We start from the raw sequence: 17,527 nt of genomic DNA, 5'->3' as shown, positions 1-17,527 counted from the left end.
GGAGAAAAAAATTATTTTTTTGTGTACGTTTTGCTATCGAAGGAAATGAGTGCAAAGATATATATGATAAGGCAATATTTTCGAAATTTGTACCTTTTTGTACTAAAAAAACGTACAAAATGAACTGTACTCAAATTTATGCTTCTGTTGAATGGTTGTTAGTGATAGATTTGCATGACATAGCAGCATTTTTCGGATTTGTATATGCTAAATTTATATCTGAGAAGAGCAGCTGAAAAATTTGAAATTGGGCAAAAAGTACTTGTTAAGATCCTCTATTACAACCAAAAGGAATTAATTTAATTTGGTACGTTTTGGTTACCGAAATGATAAAAAGCGTACATCATAGTACAAATCAGAATGTATAGAAAAGGAAGATCTGCTAAAGCCATTTAATATATATCGATACTAATTAACCCTTTCACTACAGATGTCCACTATAGAGGACATTCGAAAACGACTCCAAACTCTAACTCCCTACTTAGTTTCGATTTATTTCTCTATGATATTTTAAAGGAGAGGCTCTTATCTAAATAAGCTATAAATATTTTCCATATTGCTGGGCACTAAAATGTATTTTCATAACATTTCTTGACAATAAACGAAAAATACACAATTTTGAGACAATTTTTCGACAGTACGTCTCTAGTAAACGGATTTTCATATAAAAACTATAGCCTATGTTATTGCAGATTCTTTTTTGATTTTTTCCCCATACGTCAACATACATTACAGGCCAAATAACATTTAGTTTCGTATGACCATTTGGTCACAATTCCAGAATTAAGTTTTCAAAACAAGCACACATAGCTTTATAAATAATTGAGGTAGGCCTTCAAAATTGCATTATTTTTTCTACATGCTGTTAGTACAAGTAGAAACAGAGGAAAAATTAAAGTTTTTAACATTAGGTTTTATTCGGAAGTGAAAGGGTTAAGTCACCTACACAATGAACTGAATAGTCTAAATGAGCCTGAACTTAATCGGGCTGCCACTTTAACCTACAACATTTGGTAAAAAATTTTCTTCATTTCTAGTAATGACGAAAAATGTAATTCTAATTAAAAATTTTCCAAAAAAAAAAAAAACAAAAATTATTGAAAAACCCATTTTCATATTAATCTAATTCCAATTTTTATTGAATTACTACAAACCTTTCAAAAAATATCACAATCCTTTTTTTTCATGTGTATATATATTTCATTGTATGTATATTTTCCATATCTGGTCCTCTGCTTGTAGTTTGGCTTATTTTCATATCAGAGATAAGATGAAAATAAACATTGTGTTGAAATGTTATGAATAAATTGTGGTAAAGCCATTGTCGGAAACAAGTTAACACACACACACTCCCAACTTGATAGGTTTTAAAACAATGCATGCAGCATCATTGGCAATAAAAAAAGAAGCCGAAGAAAAAACAGAAACAAATTAAATGATTTTCAAAAATTTAATCTGTAACATAGGTTTTTTTTATCTTCAGATATAAATAAATGCATTTTTGTATATGAAATGATTGTGAAAATTAAATTTGATTAAGAAATAAATACAAAAGTGGGAAGATAGTAGTCCCTTTTGAATGGAATGAATACATTCAACCTTATGTTCACACTTCATTTTCTCAGCATTAGTTTATTTAGTATAAGAGGGGAAATGTTATAACAATTTTTAAAATTAGTTTGTGTTTTTCATAAAAGGGGATTACTATAATTTAGATGGGATTTTTGATGAAGATAAAGCTTACTTGGTGTATTTTAAAAAAAAAGTTGATTTTATTAAGTTTGATTTAATTTTTCTATGAATATGGGAGTTTGTTTTTAGCATTGAAGAAATTTTTTATTTCAATTGTTAAATGGGAAGAAAAAACTCATTTTTTCAAATATATCTTAAAACTTTTCCTCTTCAGTTGTAAGCCAATAGCCTTTGTAGATAAAGCTTTAATGTTTATTATAGTTTTTAGAATTGTAATAAATAAATAAATAAATAAATAAATAAATAAAACCTTTATGAGTTTTGTATGGGGATCTCAAATGTATGTCCTACTTTTGAATTCGATTAAAATTTTGTATAAGTAAATTTTGTATTGGGTTAAAGTGGCAGGCCGATTTATTTTCAGGCTCACTTAGACTATTCAGACAATTGTCATATTATGTATTGGATTCAATTATTGATAACATATTTTCTAATATCTTTAATTAATCTATCAATTCATTTGTCAAATACCCACTTCCGTTTTGCTTTTGCTCACTATATTTATTCGATTTCATCAAATAACATATGTACATATATTATTCAATAAATTTCAAGAAAACAGAATTGGGGTATTATATTAATCTATTAAAAGATTGAATTAATGTCCCAGCAAAAAAATTTGGCACAACTTTAAAAGCACTTCCAGAAGATGTACTCCCAATGATGTTCTTTATTTTAACTACACAGAAAGTTCTTTTAATTCGATTTTTTTTTAACATGCTTTTTTCATATTTTAAATGGGTAATTTTAACATTTTTTGTTTCAAGTAGGTGAAAAATATAGCAAGAATTCATAAAATGGTATAAATTATTTAAATTTTGACAAAAAAAAAAATGCTAATTCCAATCTGAAAAAATTGTGAATTTTTGAAAATTTTTGAGGTCAAACATTTCAGGCAAGCGTTAGAATCTATTAAAAATTATTAAAAATTATAAAAATTATTTTTATAATTTTTAATTTACATCCAGACATTGAATCCGGATCACTGCTAAAAAAGTGATGCAAATTCAGTGCAACGGCTGTTGAAATGGATGACTTCCGTCCTATGACAAGCCCATGTTAAATTCTGCGTCAATTTTGCACCACTTCCGGATCCAAAAAGAAAATTTTCATTACTTTTTTGGCGACGCTTTTTTTGCTGGGGTATTAATAAATTTAAGAATTTTTTTTTATTTTTAGAGGATATTTTTGATTTTGTTTAAAGTGCAACAAAATTTAATTTGGGGCTCTCTTTCTAATACGGAGCCCCCACATAAATTAGAATTTTATATATTTATACCCTTCACCACTACTGTAGTACAGGGTATAATAAGTTTGTGTATTTGTATGTAACGCCAAGAAGGAAAAGTCGGAGACCCAACGTTTAGTATACCGATCGTCTTAGAATTAAATTCCGAGTCGATTTAGCGATGTCCGTCTGTCTGTCTGTTCATGTATTTTTGTGTGCAAAGTACAGGTCGCAATTTAAGTCCCATCGTCCTCAAATTTGGCATAGGGCCCGTTTTTGGGACAAAGACAATCGCTATTGATTTTGGAAAAAAATCGGTTCAGATTTAGATATAGCTGCCATATATATTTACCCCCGATCTGGTCATAATTGGCGTGTTTATCAACCGATGTTCTTCAAATTCAGTACAACCGAATATTTTATGAGTCTCGAAAAACTTGCAAAATATCAGCTAAATCGCTTCAGATTTAGATATAGCTCCCATATATATCTTTCGCCCGATTTAGACTCATGACCCCAGAGGCCAAAGTTTACCACCGATTTTCGTGAAATTTTTCATAAAGAGTAGAATTGACATTCTACCAATGCTGGGTAAATTTTATTTAAATCGGTTCAGATTTAGATATAGCTCCCATATATTTATATCTCTCGTCCGATTTAGACTTATATGACCACAGATGCCAAAGTTTACTACCGATTTACGTGAAATTTTGCATAAAGAGTAGAGTTGACATTCTACCAAAATTTGATTGAAATCGGTTCAGATTTAGATAACCAATATCCTTGTCAAATCGTCACTGCTGAGTAGCAAAAATTGTAAATATTACTCAAATTGTCCTATATCTCGAATACATAAGTATGCCTGATAAATCGCAAATGCTCTTTTGTACAATTGCATCAAAATTTCTCTCATATTCCCCATATCTTTTTTTATTAACATTGTGTTTCATTCCAGGGCGTTAGCCGATTTCAATTTTAATTCTAGAGATTTTGTAGAAGTACAAAAAATTGTCTCCATTATAAGTATTTGTATCTGGAAATGCCAACCTTTATATAGCTCCCAGCAAATTTGAAGTAGTTGAGATGGTAACACAGATGTTGGTCTACATGGTGGTGAAGGGTATAATATAGTCAGCCCCGCCCGACTTTAGACTTTACTTACTTGTTTTATTTGAATTCGCTTTATTCTGTATTAATTTTTATTTTTTTTTTAATATCTTTAATTTATCTCTCTATTAATTTGTCAATTACTTATTTCCTTTGGCTCTCTTTCTCTCTCTCTGTCTGTTTATATATATTGATATCATAAAAAACGTATATATTTATTCAATAAATTCCAATAAACAATGAAGATGTTAAAGCCTAAGGTTATTTACACAACCTGATAACGCAATTGCTTTATACAAACACCCATGGATATTTATCTAAATTTTCAAATAGATAAGTTTATGTGAATTGTAAATAAAAAAAAAAAAATAGTAATTTACCTAAAAAATAAAAACAAATATAATTTTAATACCTTCTGTTGTCGTAGAGGTTATGCAGTTCACATTTGTTAAATAAACTCCCAGAAAAAGCCACACGTGTGTACCATACTCTGCAAATGAACCAGGTGTTATAATTTTTACGAATTTAATATTGAATGTTTGTTCGATAGCCCTACGATCGGGGTACACAAATAAAATGAAAAAATTAATATTTAGAATATTTTTTTAACAAAAATTTAAATTTTCGAAACAAAAATAATTTTCGTTAGATAGTTAAACGCGTACCTTCCGGGATACGGGACAGGCATACATAAATTTAATGGAAAAAATAATATTTTGATTTTTTTTAATAAAAATTTAAAGTTTTGAAAAAATAAAAAAAAAAATAATAATTTTCGTTGGATATTTGAGATTATTTTGGATAGATACTTAAACACCCACCTACCAAGATACGGGACCGGGATAAACAAATATAATGGAAATATTAAAATTTTGATTTTTTTAAAATAAAACTATCCAAAAAATAAAAAATAATTTTCGTAAGATATTTAAGATTATTTTCTTTAGATATTTAAACACGCACCTCCAAAAAACATAGTTTCCAGAACATATTTTATTATACTGATAGATGGGCGCCAAAACCGCAATGGATTACCTTGCCAGTATGGAAGTTTAAATCTAAGATTTATACTTTGTATCAAATATTCAAAATGTTTTTTTTTTCGTAATTCAAAAAGAAAAACTAACTTTAAACTAAAGAAACAAAATTCTCAATATGACTCCTGTCCAAACATTCAATCTCAGTTAATTTCTCTCTCTCTCTCTCTATTATCAAAAAGTTCGCTTGTCTATATTATTATCTCTATGAAAAGGCACCTAATTTGTACAAACCAAAAGTTTTCTTCTTGCGATAGAGTTAGTTTTTTCTCACTTATTCAATTTTGCTTTGAAAAAAAAAAATCCTCAAGATTTCCATGTCTTATTCTCTGTGAAATATAAAAAAACGCAAAAACCCATATTTGACAAAAATAATCGCCTTTTAACCCATCATCGAATTTATCCTCTCCCCAAAGTCATAACTCCTTCAATTTTATTTCCTTTTAATTTATACACATTTACCACTACCTTATGTTCTCCACTTCATTTTATCACTTGTGGATAATCTTCACTCCTGTTCAAAAAAAAAATCGACAGAATATTTGTCTGGACATTTAAATCGGTATTTATCTGACTTGGCATCTTTTGGGTGGAAGTGGCTGACGTTGGTGTTATGGGTCTTTCGAAATATATGTGATATTATGAATGAAGATGATGTGTTAAACGCTTCAATGGAGATTACAAAAAAAAAAAAAAAAACTACGAAAAGATAAAATGAAGAAAGTATTAATCAGAAGGCGAAGACCATTTACAAAAACCATGGATATTTTTAAATATAGGATTTTAATATATATCTGAAAAAATATTTCTCAAAACAAAAAAAAAAAAAAAAAAACACACACACACACATACACACAAAACAAGATTGTATTCGAAACCCCAGAGTCTAAATTCTAGGAAATTCCTTATTAATATTTGTTGTTCATAATTTTCATATATATATATGGAAATTTTGTTTAAAATTACTTACATGTATTTTATCTATTTATTTTTCTAAAAAGGGACCATAATTATGAAATTTGATATCCGTTTCTATATTTCTAAGTGATTTTCTTCCCAAAATAACAATTATGACTTTGTTGAGAATTTAAAGTGGTTTCATATTTTATTCTAGAACATCTGGAGTACCTAATTCGTTGTTTGAAGTTGTGATATATTTAGTTTTTGAGTGTTAGTGTCCCTTTTCCAAATGAGTGTGTTCCCCCTCTTCCGCGTTCCAAAGTGTCATCTTTGACATTTAATCATGCCCAGGCGCTTAATGGATTGTCTATTATGTTAATTTTCTTATGTTTGGAATTTTTTAAATTTGTGTTGTTCATTTCATCCCTCCACAGATTGGTGGTAGTAAAGTATAATGTCCGAGTTTTGCATATTTTACCTACACAGAGAAAAACAGCCCGTTGTTAAATTGATACTAAAATTAAGTTTTATTGTTAATTTTTATTTATGTAGAAAACTTTGTCAGAAATTTATTTCTAATGAAAATTTTTTGCAAAATTTTATTTCTATAGAAAATTTAGTGCAAAATTTTATTTCTAAGAAACTTTTGTCAAAATTTTTTTTCTATAGAAAATTATGTCACAATTTTTTTCTATAGAAAATTATGTCACAATTTTTTTCTATAGAAAATTTTGTGAAAATGTTATTTCTATAGAAAATTTTGTGAAAATTTTATTTCTATAGAAAACTTTGTCACAATTTTATTTCTATAGAAAATTTTGTTAAAATTTTATTTCTATAGAAAATTTTGTCAAAATTTTATTTCTATAGAAAATTTTGTCAAAATTTTATTTCTATAGAAAATTTTGTCAAAATTTTATTTCTATAGAAAATTTTGTCAAAATTTTATTTCTATAGAAAATTTTTGAAAAATTTTATTTCTGTAAAAAATTTTGTAAAATTTTTATTTCCATAGAAAATTTTGTCAAAATTTTATTTCTATGGAAATTTTTGCAAAATTTTTTTTCTATAGAAAATTTTGTCAAAATTCTATTTCTATAGAAAATTTTGTCAAACTTTTATTTCTATAGAAAATTTTGCCAAAATTTTATTTCTATAGAAAATTTTGCCAAAATTTTATTTCTATAGAAAATTTTTGCAAAATTTTATTTCTGTAAAAAATTTTGTAAAATTTTTATTTCCATAGAAAATTTTGTCAAAATTTTATTTCTATAGAAATTTTTGCAAAATTCTATTTCTCTAGAAAAATTTGTCAAAATTTTATTTCGATAGAAAATTTTTGCAAAATTTTATTTCTATACAATTTTGTTTTCAGAATTTTATTTCTATAGAAAATTTTGTCGAAATTTTATTTCTAAAGAAAATTTTTGCAAAATTTTATTTCTATAGAAAATTGTTGCAAAATTTTATGTCTATAGAAAATTGTGCCAAAATTGTATGTCTATAGAAAATTTTGTCAAAATTTCTATAAAAAGTTTTTAAAAATTTTATTTATATAAAAAAAATTTCAAATTATATTTCTATAGAAAATTTTCTCATAATTTTATTTCTATAGAAAATTTTTTTCAAAATTTTATTTCTGTAGAAAATTTTGCCAAAATTTTAATTCTATTGAAAATTTGTGCAAAATTTTATTTGTTTAAAAATTTTTTTCAAATTTTATTTCGGACATTTTTTCAAAATTTTATTTCTATATCAAATTATTTCACAATTTTTTTCTATAGAAAATTTTGTCAAAATTTTATTTCTATAGAAAATTTTGTCAAAATTTTATTTCTATAGAAAATTTTGTCAAAATTTTATTTCTATAGAAAATTTTGTCAAAATTTTATTTCTATAGAAAATTTTGTCAACATTTTATTTCCATAGAAGATTTTGTCAAAATTTTATTTTTATAGAAAATTTTTTCAATATTTTATTTCCCTAGAATATTTTGTCAAAATGTTATGTCTTTAGAAAATTATGCCAAAATTTTATGTCTATAGAAAATTTTGTAAAAATTTCTATAAAATGTTTTTAAAAATTTTATTTCTATAAAAAAAAATTCAAATTATATTTCTATACAAAATTTTGTCAAAATTTTATTTCAATAGGAAATTTTGTCAAAATTTTATTTCTATAGAAAATTTTGTCAAAATTTTATTTCTATGAAAATTTGTGCAAAATTTTTTTTCTATACAAATTTTATCAAAATTTTATTTCTATAGAAAATTTTTGCAAAATTTTATTTCTATAGAAAATTTTATTTCTGTAAAAAATTTTGTAAAATTTTTATTTCCATAGAAAATTTTGTCAAAATTTTATTTCTATAGAAAATTTTGGCAAAATTTTATTTCTATAGAAAATTTTTGCAAAATTTTATTTCTGTAAAAAATTTTGTAAAATTTTTATTTCCATAGAAAATTTTGTCAAAATTTTGTTCCTATAGAACATTTTGTCAAAATTTTAATTCTTTAGAAAATTTTTTCAATATTTTATTTCCCTAGATAATTTTGTCAAAATGTTATGTCTATAGAAAATTGTGCCAAAATTTTATTTCTATAGAAAATTTTGCCAAAATTTTAATTCTAATTTTATTTGTTTAAAAAATTTTTTCCAAAATTTTATTTCTATAGAAAATTGTATCAAAATTTTGTTTCTATAGATAATTGTGTCAAAATTTTATTTCATAAAATATTTAATTAAAATTTTCTATAAAAATATTTTTTTTTTCAAAATTTTATTTCAATAGAAAATTGTTTCAAAATTTTATCTCTGTAGAAAATTTTGTCAAAATTTTGCCACTGTGGTGCAATGGTTAGCATGCCCGCCTTGCATACACAAGGTCGTGGGTTCGATTCCTGCTTCGACCGATTACCAAAAACTTTTTCAGCGGTGGATTATCCCACCTCAGTAATGCTGGTGACATTTCTGAGGGTTTCAAAGCTTCTCTAAGTGGTTTCACTGCAATGTGGAACGCCGTTCGGACTCGGCTATAAAAAGTAGGTCCCTTGTCATTGAGCTAAACATGGAATCGGGCAGCACTCAGTGATAAGAGAGAAGTTCACCAATGTGGTATCACAATGGACTGAATAGTCTAAGTGAGTCTGATACATCGGGCTGTCACCTATCCTAACCTAACCCAACCTATCTCTATAGAAAAATTGGTCAAAATTTTATTTCTATAAAAAAGTTTGTCAAAATTTTATTTCTATAGAAAATTTTGTCAAAATTCTATTTTTTAAGAAAATTTAAATGCTCATTTTTCTTTCGGTGTATGGTTTATAACAGCTTACTTACTTTATAGCGTTTTTTGCAAAATTTTATTTCTTTAGAAAATTTTTTCAAAATTTTATTTCTATAGAAAATTTTTTCAAATTTTATTTCGGACATTTTTTCAAAATTTCATTTCTATAGAAAATTTTTCAAAATTTTATTTTTATAGAAAATTTTGTAAAAATTTATTTTTATAGAAAATTTTGTTTTATTTCTATAGAAAATTTTGTCAAAATTCCATTTTTTAAGAAAATTTAAATGCTAATTTTTCTTTTGGTGTATGGTTTATAACAGCTTACTTACCTTATAGCGTTTGCTTTGGTCTGCAATGGTTGTTTGTTTTGTTTTGTTATGTTTTTTTTTTTTTTTTTTGATAAATGATCATTTCTATATTTAACAGCAGACTCATTTATTTTGTTCCTGAAAGCGAGGAGAACAAAATTGAGGACATAATGTTGTCTCCTTGTTATTATCATTTTTGTGAAGGGCTCGTCCTTTTTTGTGCTTATTCTGCATGTTCTACAAAATGTTTCAACAGCTTAAAAAATGGTGTTGTTAAATCCTTATTAAATTCCCCAAAAAATTTGACACCTGGTGATGGTAATGTCTGACTGGTCTTAGGGCACGAGTAATTCTCATCCAATTTTTTTTTCGTGTGGCTTTACAAGGGAAAGTTGTATCAGTGCGAGTCCATCATTTGGCACTGGCAACATCATTACGTTTGTGTTCTAGGTATTTCACCAGGAAAAAAAGGAAATTAACATTTTTTTTTTTTGTAAATTTTTTGCCCTCTCCAAGGCAACGGCTATTACCAAAAAAAAAAAGAAAGCAATGAAATAGTTACAAATTCAGCAAAAGTTGTAATGGCATTGAAAAATTACTTTGCATGTTCAACATAATGGGAAAGTTTTTTTATTTTTATTTTTGTGAAGTTTTTTTTAGATTTCTAGATAAGAAAGAATTTGTCTGGCCATTTAAGGCTAATGCAATGCAACAGGGGTTGGAGTTATTTGGTAGAAAATTCTTAAATGTATATGGGTGTAATGTTTTTCCCTGTTTGAAGTTGGAAATGTTTAAGGAATTTTCAGCTATTGATTTTTGTTTTGAAACATTGAAGTGTAAAATAGTTTGCTATTGCAATATGGAAGTTTTGCGAAAAAGCAGTGAAGAAAAAAACAAACTAAAGTTCAAGGTTAATGTACTTTGATGAATAGAAGATTATTTTCACATGAAGAAATTTTCATTCTGGTAATGAAATATTTTATAACTACAAAAAAACAAATATTGCCTTTATTTTTGTTTCCAAAAAAATGTATTTCTATAGAAAATTTTATCAAAATTTTAGTTCTATAGAAAATTTTGTCAAGATTATATTTGTATAGAAAATTTTATCAAAATTTTATTGCTGTAGAAAATTCTGTCAAAATTTTATTTCTATTAAAAGTTTTTTCAAAATTGTATATCCATAGAAAAATTTGTCACAATTTTATTTCTATAGAAAATTTTGTCAACATTTTTTTTTTCTATAGAAAATGTTGTCAAAATTGTATTTCTATAGAAAAATTGGCAACATTTATTTCTATAGAAATTTTGACAAAATTTTATTTTTATAGAAAATTTTGTCAAAATTTTATTTCAATAAAAATTTTGCCAATTTTATTTCTAGAGGAAATTTTCAAAATTGTATGTCTATAAACAAAGTCAAAATTTGTCAAAATTTTATTTCTATAGAAAATTTTGCCAAAATTTTATTTCTATAGAAAATTTTGCCAAAATTTTATTTCTATAAAAAATTTTGCCAAATTTAATTGGTATAGGAATTTTGTCAAAATTTTATTTCTATAGGAAATTTTCAAAATTTTATTTTTATAGACAACTTTGTCAACATTTTTATTCTATAGAAAATTTTGTCAAATTTATTTCCCTGTAGAAAATTTTGTCAAAATTTTATTTCGATAGAAAATTTCGTCAAGATTTTGTTTCTATAGAAAATTTTGCAAAATTTTATTTCTAGAGAAAATTTTGTCAAAATTTTATTTCCATAGACAAACTTTGTCAAAATTTTATTTCTATAGAACATTTTGTCTAATTTATTTGCCCTTTGAATTTTATTTCAAAATTGTATTTCTATAGAAAATGTTGTCAAAATTTTATTTCTGTAGAAAATATTGTCAAAATTTTATTTCTATAGAATATTTTTGTTCAAATGTTATCACTATAAAAATTTATGTTGTACTTCTTAGTTGGAAAGGAGAAATTTTATTTCTATAGGAAATTTTATTTCTATAGAAAATTTTATTGCTGTAGAAAATTTTGTCAAAATTTTATTCCTGTAGAAAATGTTGTGAAATTTTTAGTTCTATTTATTTCTGTAAATTTTTTTTTTAATTTTATTTCTATAAAAAAAAAAATTGCCAAATCTTAGTGGTGTAGAAAATTTTGTCAAAATTTTATTTCGATAGAAAATTTTGTCAAGATTTTGTTTCTATAGAAAATTTTGTCAAAATTTTATTTCTATAGGAAATTTTCAAAATTTTATTTTTATAGACAATTCTGTCAACATTTTGTTTCTATAGACAATTTTGTCAAATTTATTTTCCTATAGAAAATTTTGTCAAAATTTTATTTCGATAGAAAATTTCGTCAAGATTTTGTTTCTATGAAATTTTGTCAAAATTTTATTTCTAGAGAAAATTTTGTCAAAATTTTATTTCCATAGACAAATTTTGTCAAAATTTTACTTCTACAGAAAATTTTGTCTAATTTATTTTCCTATAGAAAATTTTTTCAAAATTTTATTTCTATAGAAAATTTTGTCAAAATTTTATTTCTGTAGAAAATATTGTCAAAATTTTTGTTCAAATGCTATTACTATAAAAATTTATGTTGTACTTCTTAGGTGGAGAGGAGAAATTTTATTTCTATAGAAAATTTTATTTCTACAGAAAATTTTATTTCTATACAAAATTTTATTGCTGTAGAAAATTTTGTGAAAATTTTATTTCTATAGAAAATTTTATCAAAATTTTATTTCTATAGAAAATTTTCGCAAAATTTTATTTCCGTACAAAAATTTTTTTTTTTTAATTTTACTTCTATAAAAAAATTTGCCAAATTTTTTTGGTATTGAAAATTTTGTCAAAATTTTATTTCTAGAGGAAATTTTCAAAATTTTATGTCTATAAACAATGTCAAAATTTGCCAAAATTTTATTTCTATAGAAAATTTTGCCAAAATTTTATTTCTATAAAAAATTTTGCCAAATTTAATTGGTATAGAAAATTTTGTCAAAATTTTATTTCTATAGGAAATTTTCAAAATTTTATTTTTATAGACAATTTTTTCAACATTTTGTTTCTATAGAAAATTTTGTCAAAATTTTATTTCTGTAGAAAATATTGTCAAAATTTTATTTCTATAGAAAATTTTTGTTCAAATGCTATTACTATACAAATTTATGTTGTACTTCTTAGTTGGAGAGGAGAAATTTTATTTCTATAGAAAATTTAATAGCTGTAGAAAATTTTTTTAAAATTTTACTGCTGTAGAAAATTTTGTGAAAATTTTAGTACTGTAGAAAATTTTGTGAAAATTTTATTGCTGTAGAAAATTTGGCAAATTTATTTTCCTATAGAAAATTTCGTCAAGATTTTGTTTCTATAGAAAATTTCGTCAAAATTTTATTTCTAGAGAAAAATTTGTCAAAATTTTATTTCCATAGACAAATTTTGTCAGAATGTTGTTCTATAGAAAATTTTGTCAAAATTTTATTTCTATAGAAAATTTTGTCAAAATTTTATTTCTGTAGAAAATATTGTCAAAATTTTATTTCTATAGAAAGTTTTTGTTCAAATGTTATTATTATAAAAAATTATATTGTACTTCTTTTTCCTTTAGCACATTAAAGCCTTTCTCCATTAGCCACGAAAAAACTGTGAGTGAGCCGATAATTATTTAGTCTACAAAAGAAGACACTCCCGGCAAAGAACTCTCTATCTCCTCCATTTGAGATATTAAAAAAATTGCGCATCCTATTTGGGACTAGGAAATCCGCACATCACATGCGTGCCTTAACACAGCGTAATCGAATAATATGAATACTCTTTGATTTCTCCCTTCTTTTTATATGGTATAAAAAACACGAATAATATCTGATCGAAATATAGAAAAAAGCTGTAGTATATGCTCGGGCGCCATATCAGAAAAGTTTGGCCTTCAACTCTCTCGACTCCATAGGCGGTATTAAAAAATATGAATCCTGACTGAATTTTCGGGATGGGCGGAGGTCTCTGCTCGGGCGCCATATCATAAAATCGTGGAAATCCGCACATCACATGCGTGTCTTAAATCTCGCTTCCTATTATGCGGTGTAAAAAAATACGAATTATATCTGGCTGAAATATCGAAATGTGTGGTGTTGTATACTCGGGCTCCATATCAGAAAATTTTCACCTCGAACTCTCTCTTATTATGCGGTGTAAAAAATACGAATTATATTTGGCTGAAATATCGAAATGTGTGGTGTTGTATACTCGGGCGCCATATGAGCAAATTTAGGTCTTGAACTCTCTCTCTCTTATTATGCGGTGTAAAATATACGAATTATATCTGGCTGAAATATCGAAATGTGTAGTGTTATACTCGGGCGCCATATCAGAAAAGTCCGGTCTCGAAATCTCTCGACTCCATATGCTGTTTTCAGAGTATGCTATTTTTTAAATAATGATTAAAAAAAAAACTTTGCCAATCCTTTGCCCGCATTCGTCAATATTAAATTTCCAAAAATATTTTCTAGGGGATTTCTTTTGACAAATCATGAATCTTCTTTCTTTCCCCCAATCACTGCCCAATTCAATTTTCCCATAACAAGATTATCTCTTTCTTTACTCCCACAATCGTTCATGTTGCTTCACGTTTCTTCTAATAATCATAATCTATTGCAATTCAAATTATGGGAAATTTTCAAATGACCTGCCTTTTTATCTGACAAATTGCCCCCTGCCGCCATCAAAAACAACAACAACAACATATTAAAAGAGATCCAATTAAAATTCCATAAAATTCCCCCTCGAATGCAAGAAACAAACAAAAACACAACAACAACAAGCGAGAAAACCAAATAAACAAAGAATTGCCATAAACACAAATCAAATAAAACAACCCGGAGAAGGACAACCAGAAATCCATGTCGAAAAGAAAAAAATGACAGCCAATTATAAGCTATAAATTTTGTGTGTAAGACAGTTCGTTAGGAAAACAGACCCACAAAAATTATTAATAAAAAACAATTTATATATTTTCCATAGTTTTTTTTTTCTTTCTGCCACTAATGAACTCCAAATATGAAATTTATTGCATTTTCATAAATTTTATTAAGCAAAAACAAAAACCCAAAATCAAACGAAAAAAGACCACAAACCAAAGCTATGCATAAGATAAAGTGGTGATGATGATGATGTAAAAAAACCCTACAGGTGTCTTTTGTCGACTGATTCATATCTTTGAAGGGCGGCCACCAAATGGATTACCAAACCTCATATAAAGAAAACAGAAAAGAATAGCTGACAGAAACAGGCCAGTTGAATAAAACTAAATTTTCAATATTACATCAAAGTTTCTACACTGAAAAAAAGCGGGCACAAAAATTAAAATATTTATTTATTAATGAGTTAAATTTTGTTATTTCATTTTATTTTATTTTATTTTAAATTTTCAATACTACATCAAATATTTAATTTATTTAATTTAATATTTAAATTATTTATTTATTAAATTAAATTAAATTTATTTTACTTTAGTTTAATGTTTTTTAATTTATATTTTCAATATTTTACAATAACAAAAAACAGGAGCACGAGAAGTGGAATATTTAAATTATTTATTTATTAAATTAAATTCAATTCAATTTATTTTATTTTAGTTTAATGTTTTTTAATTTATATTTTCAATATTTTACAATAACAAAAAAAGGAGCAGGAGAAGTGGAATATTTAAATTATTTATTTATTAAATTAAATTCAATTTATTTTATTTTACTTTAATGTTTTTTAATTTATATTTTCAATATTACATCAGTGGAATATTTGAATTATTTATTAATAAATTAAATTTATTTTTTGTTATTTTATTTTATTTTATTTTATTTTATTTTACAATGAAAAGAAGTGAGCAATAAAAGTAGAATATTTTAATTATTTATTAATAGATTAAATTTGTTTTATTTTATTTTATTTTATTTTGTTTTATTTTCTATTGTTTTATTTTATTTTATTTTATATTTTTTATTTTATTTTAATTTAACTTTAATTTCCAATATTACATCAAACGTTCTACAATGAAAGAGAAGGGGCACGACAAGAAGAATATTTGAATTATTTATTTAATAAATTAAATTGATTTCATTTTATTTTTTTTCTGAAATTTTCAATATTGCATCAAATATTCTACAATGAAAAGAAATGAGCACGAAAATTAGAATATTTTAATTATTTATTAATAATTTAAATTTATTTTGTTTTACTTTATTTTACAATTATTTTAACTTAATTTAATTTATAAAATAAATTTTCAATGTTACATCAAACATTCTACACTGAAAAAAAGTGAGAACGGAAAGTTAAATATTTTAATTAATCATTTAATAAATTTAATTTAATTTAAAATTTAAATTTTGTTTTATTTTATTTAATTTATGGAATATTTGGATTATTTTGTTTTATAATTAAACTTATGTTATTTTGTTTTAATATTATTTTGTTGTATTTTATTTTATTTTAATTTAAATTTTCAATATTGCATTAAATATTTTGCAATGCAAAGAAGTGAGCACGAAAAGTGGATTAAGTTTTCAATATTGCCTCAATTATTTTGCAATGGAAAGAAGTGAGCACTAAAAGTGGAATATTATTTATTAATAAATTAAATTTATTTTATTTAATCTAACGCAATTTTATTTAGTTATTTATTTTGTTTGGTGTAGTTCATTTAATGCAAGATAAGTGGAATATTTGTTACTCTACTTTATTTTATTCTATTTTATTTTATTTTATTTTATTTTAATTTGTTTTATTTTATTTTATTTTATTTTATTTTATTTTTTTAATTTAGTTTTCAATATTGCATCAATTATTAGCAATGGAAAGAAGTGAGCACTAAAAGTGGATTTTTATTTATTAATAAATTAAATTTATTTTATTTTATTTTAACTAGCTTATTTTATTTAATCTAACGCAACTTTATTTAGTTATTTATTTTGTTTGGTTTAGTTCATTTAATGCAAGAAAAGTTGAATATTTGTTACTGTACTTTCTTTTATTTTATTATATTTTATTCTATTCTATTCTATTTTATTTTATTTTATTTTATTTTATTTTATTTTATTTTATTTTATTTTATTTTATTTTATTTTAATTTATTTTATTTTATTTTATTTTATTTTATTTTATTTTATTTTATTTTATTTTATTTATTTTTATTTTGTTTTATTTTATGTTATTTTATTTGATTTTATTTTATTTTATTTTTTTAATATAGTTTTCAATATTGCATCAATTATTAGCAATGGAAAGAAGTGAGCACTAAAAGTGGAATATTATTTATTAATAAATTAAATTTATTTTATTTTAACTAGCTTATTTTATTTAATCTAACGTAATTTTATTTAGTTATTTATTTTGTTTGGTTTAGGTTCATTTAATGCAAGAAAAGTGGAATATTTGTTATTGTACTTTATTTTATTTTTTTTTAATTTAGTTTTCAATATTGCATCAATTATTAGCAATGGAAAGCAGTGAGCACTAAAAGTGGATTTTTATTTATTAATAAATTAAATTTATTTTATTTTATTTTAACTTGCTTATTTTATTTAATCTAACGTAATTTTATTTAGTTATTTATTTTGTTTGGTTTACCTTCATTCAATGCAAGAAAAGTGGAATATCTGTTATTGTACTCTATTTTATTCTATTCTATTTTATTTTATTTTATTTTATTTTACTTTACTTTTTTATTTTATTTTTTAATTTTATGTCATTTTATTTTATTTTAATTTAACTAGAACATTAATTTAGTTTATTTTATTTAATCTAACGTAATTTTATTTAGTTATTTATTTTGTTTGATTTAGCTTCATTTAATGCATTTAATATATATTTTGTTTGAGTGTAGTGTTGCAACTATCTTTCCAAAT

General features: G+C 24.1%; 1 protein-coding gene across 1 annotated transcript in view; it reads left to right on the top strand.

Moving 5' to 3' along the window:
- Positions 1 to 17,527, top strand: part of smal (smoke alarm) — a 202,723-nt gene that overhangs the window by 19,020 nt on the left and 166,176 nt on the right. The gene's annotated exons all lie outside the window — the stretch shown is intronic.

This window comes from Haematobia irritans, chromosome 2 (genome assembly GCF_050003625.1).
Source record: "Haematobia irritans isolate KBUSLIRL chromosome 2, ASM5000362v1, whole genome shotgun sequence".
Lineage (NCBI taxonomy): Eukaryota > Metazoa > Arthropoda > Insecta > Diptera > Muscidae > Haematobia > Haematobia irritans.
The sequence above is the reverse complement of the archived record's forward strand: the minus strand, read 5'-3'. Positions and strand labels throughout refer to the sequence as shown.